This window comes from Meriones unguiculatus, chromosome 3 (assembly GCF_030254825.1).
Source record: "Meriones unguiculatus strain TT.TT164.6M chromosome 3, Bangor_MerUng_6.1, whole genome shotgun sequence".
NCBI classification, from domain to species: domain Eukaryota; kingdom Metazoa; phylum Chordata; class Mammalia; order Rodentia; family Muridae; genus Meriones; species Meriones unguiculatus.
In genome coordinates, this window is record NC_083351.1 from 94,965,265 (window position 1) to 94,975,572 (window position 10,308).

General features: G+C 41.5%; 1 long non-coding RNA gene across 1 annotated transcript; it reads right to left on the minus strand.

Moving 5' to 3' along the window:
* Nucleotides 1–3,484: 3,484 nt before the first annotated feature.
* On the minus strand, nucleotides 3,485–10,216 carry LOC132653107 (uncharacterized). Its single transcript, XR_009590818.1, has 2 exons — nucleotides 9,773–10,216; nucleotides 3,485–4,082 (listed from the first exon to the last, which is right to left on the minus strand). It is a non-coding gene; the product is annotated as an uncharacterized LOC132653107 (long non-coding RNA).
* Between the last annotated feature and the right edge of the window lie 92 nt (nucleotides 10,217–10,308).

Sequence of the window (10,308 nt, forward strand, 5' to 3'; positions counted from 1 at the left end):
AGAACACCAGCAGCTCAGGCTCTAAGATCAACAATTAATAAATGTGACTTCTTGATACTGAAAAGCTTCTGTAAGGCAGAGGACATTGTTAATAGGACAAAATGGCAGTCTACAAATTGTGGAAGGATCTTCACCAATCCTACATCCAACAAAGAGCTAATAACCAAAATATATAAAGACCTCAAAAAAATTAAACACCAACAAACAAAATGATATAAGTACAAATAAGGCGCAGAGTTAAACAGATAATTCTCAACAGAAGAATCTTAAGTGACCAAGAAGCACTTAAAGAAATGCTCAATGTCCTTAGTCATCAAGGAAATGCAAATCAAAATGACTCTGAGATTCCATCTCACACTGTCAGAATGGCTAAGATCAAAAACTCAAGTGACAGCACATGCCGTCAAGGATGTGGAGAAAGGGAACACTCCTGCAGTGCTGGTGGGAGTACAAACTTGTACAACTACTTTGGAAATAAATCTGCCACTGTCTCAGAAAAATGGGAATAGTTCTACCTCAAGACCCAGCTATACCACTCCTGGGTATATACCCAAAAAATGCTCTACCATACAACAAAAACAGTTGCTTAACTATGGTCATAGCAGCTGTATTCATAATAGCCAGAATCTGGAAACAACCTAGATGTCCCTAGATGTGGTGGTACATTCACACAATGGAATACAACTCATCTATTAAAAACAAGGAAATCGTGAAATTTACAGGCAAATAGAACTAGAAAAGATCATCCTGAAAGAGGCAACTCAGACCCAGAATGACAAACATGGTATGTACTCACTTATAAGCAGATTTTAGCCATATAGTACAGGATAAACATACTATAATGCACAGACCCAAAGAAGATAAGTAACAAGGAGAACCCAAGGGAGGATGATTAAATCTCAGCAGAGAAACAGAATAGGAAAGGAAGTGCTGAGGAAAAGGAGGGTTGATATCTGCTGTAGGGAGATCAGGGAGGGTCAGGAGGATAGAGGGCCTGCAGAGAGAAGAGAAACAGTGGCCTGGAGCATCTCTGGGCCAGGCTGGAGACCTATGACAGGGAAGCCTCCTGGGAAGATATGGGGATGACTCTAGCTGAGACCCCTACTAGTTCCCATCATGGAGATTAAAGAGGCTGCCCTCTAATCAGATAGGACTCCAGTAAAAGGAGGGGAACACCAACACACCCACAAGAACTTTACCAAAATTTACCCTCCCAACATGATGTGCTGATGTGCGGGATAAAGATACAGCAGAGATTGAAAGTCCAACCAATGCCTTGCCCACCCTGACACCCATCCCATGGGAGAGAGCCAACCCTGACACTATTAATGACACTCTACTATGCTTGTGGACGGGAACCTAGCACCAATGTCCTCTGAGGCTACACCCAGCAAAGAATTAAATCAGATGTTGAGACCCACAGCCAAACACTGGGTGAAGCATAAGGAGTCTGGTGGAAAAGTGGGGAATGGATAGAAGGACCTAGAGATGACAGGAGCTCCACAAGAAGACCAACAAATAACCAGTACCCAGAGAGGCTTGAGGGGACTGAAGCACCAACCAAGGACTGTTGGTATAATGTTCTTTTGGAATGTATAATGTATATACCTTACCCTTGTTCATTCAAATGCTGATTTCTCTCCCCCACTCTCTGGTTTCAATCCAGACATTGCATTGTGATACTTATTCTAAGCATCACCTGTCTCAACTTTGTGTAAACATGCCAAAATAAAACAACCAGCCACAATGTTGAGCAATGGAGAGGAAAGAAGTAGGAGGGAAATGGGAGGAATCAGAGGACAGGAAGGAGTGGGAGGCAGAGGAGGAGAAGAGGAGAGAGCTGGAGAAGAGGTCTTGAAAAGATGTGGAGAATGAACTAAGATTTCACAAAAAGCAAGTATAATGGGTGAATCTAAATATTAAGAAACTATGAGAGCTTGGAGGTTTAGGATAGAGTAACTATTGCCTAGCATTGTGTTCTAGGCTAACTAAATAAATCCCAGTCTCTGTGTGGTGATGTGGTTATACAGCTGTATAGGATTAACAGCAGTTTTAATAAAACATATATCAATAGTAAATATTAATTAATGAGTAATACAACAAAGGCCCATGCATGGACTGGACCTAGGTCCCCAACACAGATGTAGCAAATGGGCAGGTCAGGCTTCAAGTAGTTTCCCTAGTAAGAGGACCAGGGGCTGCCTCTGACATGGACTTGGTATCTTGCTTTTTTGAGCACTCCCTGCTGGCAGAGCTGACTTGCCAGGCCTCAGGGGAAGAGGATATGCTCAGTCTTGATGCAACTTGATAAGCTTGGATCGGTTTGTAAGGCAAGGGGCTCCCCTTTTGGGAAGAATAGAGGAGGATATGTAGGAAGAGTGAGGGTGTGTGGGGCTGGGAGGAGAGGGAGGTGTGGGCTATGGTCAGAATGTAAAGTGAACAAATAAATAAATTTAAAAGAAAAATCATACTTATCAAGTTTAAATTCAAAGCATCATGATTTTCATAGAAATATTTTAAATATGCAAACTAATTTGAATAAAAATTAACATTTTTGGTTGTTCCCAACCTCTGCATTGAATTCATCTTTTAATTTTATTATCATTTTAGTTTTTCCCACATGTAACTTCCACCTTTTAGTCACACAGCAAAATTTTCTGCTTCTTCCCCCATTCCCCACTTTCTTCTAGAGACATTAACAGTATGTGTCTGATAACCAGCCTTTATCAGGCAGTGGAATTTTCAAAGTTAGATGTGAGCAAGAGACGTAATTTTATCAAGGACAACCAGAAATGTGAGTTTTTCCTCTTTTTTACGGCCTTTTAAAAACTAGCATCCCATTTTCTTGAGCCTAAACATCTCATGACAGCCAGTGGTCATTAGCTTTGCAGATGCTTTCAGAAACTGCTGTCTCCAGGCTGTATTTCTCAAGGCTGATATGAGGACACAATCAGACTTAATAGACAGTGACCTAGCCAAGAGAGTGTTTCTGTAGCATGATTTAGTCTTATCATATTAACACTATCGTCTGACTTTTTATTGTTGTAAATGTGGCATCAATGTTACTACCATTATGGCTACATGATGTAATAAAGCAATTACTCATAGTTAACAGGAATAAGGGGGTGTGTGAATTAATCCTTTTGTAAGCAGAAGTCTTTAATACCAACAATGTGGTCACAGATGATCAGTTTCTACGTAGACAGTAAACCTATAAGGAAAACAAAGCAATTCTAAATTCTTTTTACCATTTACTCTTACATCTCTGCTCATGCATATCTGTCAAATATCAGGATGTTAAGGGGCAGTGATGTTCTTGTTTGTTCATCCTTTGTTTCATTGAATGACTTAAACTGATAATATGAGTGAAAATATGTGTTCCTTTTTAATTTTTTGGAAGAACCTCCATACTGATTTTTCAAATTCTATCTTTCAATAGCACGGCATTCAATACGTGTCTGATAACCAGTCTTTAACCACTTAGTGGAATTTTCATTTTATTTAATAAGATTTATTTTTTTTATTAATGATGTTAAAGTCTAGTAAGTATTCAATATAGCCTTGTCATACAGCTAAGACTTAGATCGAAGATTTTTTGTATGTGAAAATCATTTGCATTTCCAAACACAATTTAGAGTGAGCTTGATGTTTCTACAGCAAAACTGAGATGAATGAAGCCTGCTGAGATTTTGCATCCAAATTTATATGTAGGAAGTCGATAGTAAAGTTGTCTCCAAAGAGGACTCTCCCCTTGTTGGGTGGACTTGATGAAGGCTGACCTCCAGTCAATCATGAGCTGATGTTGGTGACAGCATATCAGCTCTCTGTTTTCCAATGGCTGTAAGCTTTGGGGTTATGTCCATTCTAGGCCCTTGTATTTGTCAACTAGATATCACTGTGACAAAAATCCCTGATATGAACTGTGCAAGAAGAGGCAAGTCACTTTTGTTCATGATCTCGGGTTTCAGCCCGGGGTTGGCTGCCTCTACTGCTATGGGCCTGAGGATGGCAATGGCTGTGGCCGAATCACACAATGGAGTAGATCCAGTTGTCTCACGACGAAAATTTATCACTACTACATCCTGCAGCCAGGAAGCAGAAAAACAGAAATGGGTTAGGGACACAATATAATTCTAAATGTCCTTCCCCATCTCTCCATGATGTACTTCTTGAAACGAATCTATGACCATTTCCCATTCAGATATAAGTGTGTCACATCAGCAATCTATTAGTGAAGAAGCTTCATGATCAAATAACCTCTTCACCTCTCAGAATGCCTTCAGCAGACAATCAAGGCTGTGTCATACACAAGCCTTGGGAATCATAATGGGAATTGTCTCCAAAACATTAAGGGAAGGCAGCCCTACTTCCAAACCAGACTTCATCAGCAAATAGAGAAAAGCTGCCTACTTATAGATGGGCCTGTCTCAACAGCTTCACAAAATTGCCAAACCCTATGGCTTTTTATTTTCAAAGCATAGTCCTATGATCTAAACCTAGACCCAAGGCTCAGCCCCTTCTCAGGACTGTCAGACACTCTTAGAAACATAATTTCCAGTTCACACATTGAATGAAAGGAATATTCATTCACACAGAATCCTACTTCAGCTATTCTTTCACCCACAGGCTCTCCTTTATTCTTAAATCTTTTGTCTGTGTGATGAGTTCCTTAGCAGAGGTAACAGTTTGCCACCATCTTCCATCCTGTTCAAAACTAGAACTTAGTGTAGCAATTTGGAATTAAGAATTTGGCATTTTCCAGAACTGTGTTATGTTAGGTGCCATTTAAAAATATTTTCACTATTTGAGGCGATTATGAAGAAGATTGTCAAAATTACATAATTCAGTGGTACTTTCAACATCAGCAGAATAGAGAAGCTCACAGCTCTCTAGTTTATGCCACTCCATGGCTCATTTTATTTAAGTCTTCATTCTTTTACTCGTAACTAACCAGTAATTATTTTATTGGTTTAAATATATAAATCCTTTTTATCTACTTTCAATTCTGATTTCATTTCTGAATTTTATTATATGACTTTACTTGAATACCTTTAATGTTGTCTTAAGTATTTTCTGCTTCTATAAATGAATACTACTGTATTAGTTATTTTGCTTGTTTCCATTACAAAATACCTGACAAAAGCCATATAGGGAAGGAAGCGTTTAATTGGGTCATGCTTTAGGAGTACAGTTCCTCATGGTGGGAAAGAAAGGGATAGTTGTTCACACTGTATTTACACTAAGGAAGGAGACAGCAGTTCTCCTTCCAGAATGTTAGTACTCAGCTCACCTTCTTTTTTTCGGACCAGGACAACGGCCCATTGAATCATGCTACATCTTCTGCTCCAATTAACTCAATATAGAACCTCCCTCACAACTACACCCAGGGGTGTCTCTTCTAGACAATTCTATTCCCTGTCAATTAATGATATTGACTACCACAAGTCTACCCCTGGTCAAACAAACATATCACCATTCTTCAAGAGCCTGCAGAACAGTGATGTCCCAGGTAAGCAAATGTCTTCCCCAGGAGGAGAGTATGTATGTATGTATGTAGTATATATCATATATGTATTTGCAATTAAGGACCCATAGTTCTGGGTCTGTTACTAAGTCACTTAGTGGTCAGATAGATAATCTTGTGCTCTCTCAATAATCCATAAAAGTGCTGCCTAGAGCTGCAGGAGATCTGGGTTCAGAAAGAAAAGCACTACACACTGAATACATGTATGCTGGCTCTTTGATTCTAGTAGTCACTGTGAAGAATAGCCACATGCCCTCCACAGTTGACTTAAAGTCAACTGTTTAGCAATCCCATGCTGCCATCATTTCATACACATCTAAGGACACTTGTCTGGCTTCTGTCTGTATTGAGCCCACATCTAGGTTAGAGGATGAGCAGAGAGATGAGAGAGATGACCTTTGACTAAAATATTCTCATGGTTGGAAATATGTAAGAGTTCATCTTTCTGTGCTCCAGCTGTTGGGTGGCTTAGACACTTTTTCTCAGGACTGTATGACCTTCCCTTACTGTTTATCCCACCTTTACCAGTTCTCTCCATGCCACTTCTGCTGTAGCTGGCCTCTAAGCTCCCTCTGGCTTCTTCCCTTACCTCACCCTATATCCCACTCCCCCTTCTTCTGTGAGTCACTGTGTCCCTCTTTGTGGATGTTTCTCCTTCACTGGAAATATTATTCCCCATACCACCAACCACCAACTCACTTTCTCTGTGGATAAGAGCATGCTCATGTACTTAATGTTTTTTTTTTGTGCACGCTTGATGATGGCCCTAAGATAAAGGGCAACTCTCCAAAGCTCTGATGAGATGGGCTTTGCCAACTTTTCCAGAAGTGACTCTCAGATTTCTCAGGGTGGGTGTGCTCCACAATCCTCCCCTTGTCCCAGAAATGCCTGAGTCAGCTGTACTCTAGAGAAAGCCTCTAATCTCTACCCTGGGCAGATGTGAGCCGTGTTTTTGTCTCTAGCCAGATATGTTGGTTTGATAGTTCTTTGCCTATCTAGACACATTGACAAGCTGGCCTAAAACACTTTCCAAAGGCTTAAGAGATTATTTTCTGAGCTCTTCTATGATCTTTGTGGCTGTCTCTTAGAATTGAGTTCCTGTTTAATTGTTGATTAAGTTGGAGGCACCATATTTTTTTCTTTATTCTGTACTACACATGTATGCCTTTCCATTTAGTCAGGAATAAGCAGGGTCACGGGAGCCTGCTGACCTCCAGGGGTCATTTTCTCAACACTGGGAAACAGTTTGAACCTTAAGAGAATCACTTTCAATAGCTGCTGGAGTTCTCTCCAAGACCCGCTCCCCTTGGGTTCCTACCCTCTGCCCGGAGGATAAAGCACCACTTTCTTTGGTTATGACCGTAAGATGCCAGTTAACATGGGTTCCTGACTGAGATAATTAGGGTCAGTTACAGCTTCTGATATGCTGTGTGTAGTAGAGGCTGCCGGAAAGGGGTTTGTCATAGAACAGAAGAATTGTGTAACCATGAAGCAGAGTTAGGATAACATAATGGTGGTTTATCCGACACTAGAAGGCTCACTGTAGCTTCAGATGTTAGTGTGGAGGTAATATGCTATGGGAGCTGCCTGGATTACCATGAGGTGCATCAAATCATGGAAATTCATTCTGCAGAAGCATTAGCTGCTCTTACCAGCTCATATACAGCCTCCCCACCACCCCAGGACTACTGGCACTCAGCCAGACAAAGACTGTGGACCCCACATCCACAAGCTCCTGTCACAGGTTCCTTACCCCAGTCACCCTTGGTATCTGGGAGTTCATCCCTGGCTTTCCTAGTGATTCTTGATGAATACAGCCTAGCCTATCTCTGATTCAACGTAAAAATCAAATCTCATCATGCATCAGTTTGTCTGTATCTGAGCATCTCCACTCATGTGGGAATTATAACATAGTTAGAGACTAATGGAAGTCAGGGAGTCTCACCTCTTTGTCACATTTTTGTAGTGGCTCTGGGATCAATGTTTTCAGAGAAGGTATGGCACTATCTACACAGATCCTGTATCTTCCAGTGAGGGATACAGTAATGAAATGGCGTGTACTGTATCTGGGGAAGTGGTACAGGCTCAGTGTGGTAGACATGGGGAGTCTTTGGAACTACACTAGCAAAGAGTCTGTCACTGGATTTTTGCTTATGACTGATAAAAGGATGTATCTTTGTAAATGGCAACTGGCAGGTATTTTACCATTTGTTTTGTGTGTGTGTATATATATATATATATTTAAACAGTGAGAAAATAATATTACTTCCACATATCAATTTTTTTTCTAAGTGTGAAACCTGAGTATTTATTTATTTATTTATTTATGCTCCAGATGTGTATTGCTGACCTTCCTGAAACTCACTCTATTGACTATGCTGTGCTCCAACCCAAAGGTCCAACTCCCTCTCCCTTCTGACTGTTGGGATTAAAGGTGTGTGCCACCATGGGCAGTACAACCTTTTTCAATTATATAATTTTCTATTATTTTACTATGAGTGTGTGTGTCTGTTTGTTTCTTTTTGTCCATCTTTCAACATGAGCCTGAGAATGTCAAAAGAAGGAGTCTGATCCTCTAGAACTGCTGCTACATGTGCTTCTGATCCACTCTTTCACTGCTAGAACACAAATTCACACCTCTGCAAGAACATTAAGTACTCTAAACTACAGACCCATCCCTTTAGCCTGGAAGTATAGATTTTAAAGTGATTTTTGCCAAAATTCCCAACTAATACACAATATTTCAATGGGAGGAAATTAAATCATCAAGATATTACACAAATATTATAGGCAATAAAGTTAAAACTGATAACATGACCTTGATGAAAGGTTAATTCCTGGGGCTGGGGCAGAATCACAAGACCACATTCCTTTCAGAGCAGAGGGCTAGCCCAGAGGCTAGGGCAGAGTCCCACATTCCTTTCAGATAATGGGCCAGCAGCAGTCCCCACCCAGATAAATCTCGGGGTATGACTGGAGTCACATGGCCCCTAAGAACTAGAGGTAAGATGTCTCCCAAGTAGCTAGGCCCGACCGTTAGCAGTCTTGGCACCTAAAAACAGACCAGTCATTTTAAAGGTCAGCTTCCCTAGAGACCACCCCGCTTGTGTTTTGTTCCTCTTACCCAATCCTGTAATGCCAAGGCTTGTACTACCCCACTGGCGTTTTTGTTCCTTTAAAACCCTTGATCTCCCGGAGCCGGGGGGTTGCTTGCCCAAATGTCTTTGTAAAGGGCAGCCACCTGGGCTCGAGCTTGTAATAAAAAGACCCTCATGTGTTTTGCAACGGAGTCGATTCCTGTAGATCTTTTGGGGGCTCACGAAATGGGTGTAACACTAAACAAGCATTCGGCCTGAGTAAGTGGCTCTGTTAGACTTTTCCATAAGTATGCCTGGGTCCCTCATATACTGTTGAAAGGAACTCCCTCTTGTTTAGCCTACAATATGGTATCTCCTCCTCCTGAATTAAACAACCCCATTAGGAAGAGCTGGAGACAACAGAAGAGCTAGAAATGAACGCTGCATCCTCAAGGATCAGCACTTCTCATATGAATGAGCAACTTCTTAGTGTTCTATGTAACAGACACAAACATACATATGCACACATACACACATACTGAAAGCCTAGCCATGTTCAGAAATGCTAAGTCCTTAAGGTTGGTGATAATGCCCTTCACTGCAGTGTTCAGGACAGACCAGTCATGATGTCATTCTTAACAGACTTGCCCATCAAGGGTCCAGGTTGCTACAGTTCTCGTTGACTCTAGTTTGTCTAAGTTGAGGAGGCTGTCCTTTGTCACTGAACACACTCCCTCAATAGAAACAGCTTCCTTGTGAAGCAGTGTGCATGGTGGAAGCATGAAATCTTCCTTGTGGTGGGGTTTGTGTCTTTGTCTCAAGCAGGAGCTGCACAGGAATGAACATTCCTACGAAGATGTGGGCATTCTCATACTCCAGGGCTCCAATGCAGCTTCGTTACTACAGTGAGCTCATTTGACCGTCCTGTGAACATATTTCTGATTCCTTCGCATTCACGGAGGAATCATCTCGCATTCAAGGAGAAATCATCTCAGCGTTCTGCTCAGGAGAAGTGAAGGAAGTTCAAGGCAGATACCGCTGATGTTCAAATAGTGTCAAATATGAACACTGACAGGATCAGAGGAGAGACAGGAATTCAATAGGAACATGAAACCTAAAGCGGCTGGAAATATCCTGTACTGCACAGTGGGCCAAGAGTCAGTACACTCACCAATGTGATCCCAGGGGCTCTGGCCCTCCTCTTCGGAGATTTGCACAGTAAAAAAAACATGTGCTCAAAGAACACCTGGTGGTGATGAGCCTTGATTTCAGATTCTTCTGTCTTTACTGAGGCGAGGATGATAGGCCGGGTCACTTAGGGAGGTTTCAATTAGCATCTTAAAGAGAAAATGCTTAGGCCCACATTAGCTTGCTCCTTCCTTATTTTAAGTGAAGCAGATCAGTCTGGATTCTTCATGCAGTGGATCCGAGCTTTAAAATCGCAATGTTTTAGTGGAAATAACTAGAAAATGTGATAAACATAATTGTGAAAGGCTCCACTCACAGGCTAAGATCCGGTGCTGCGATCACAGGACTTTAAAACAGCCTGAATCGCCTGTGACCATCCCAGGGCTGAAGCTTGTTTCCTTCCAACTTCACCTGCACAGCTACAGAGTTGGGCGGGAAACAAGGAAGTCCTTCGCACTGATTTGTGGGAAATGTAGTCCCACCACTATGACATCACAGGAAAGGGCTGTGAGTGTCAAA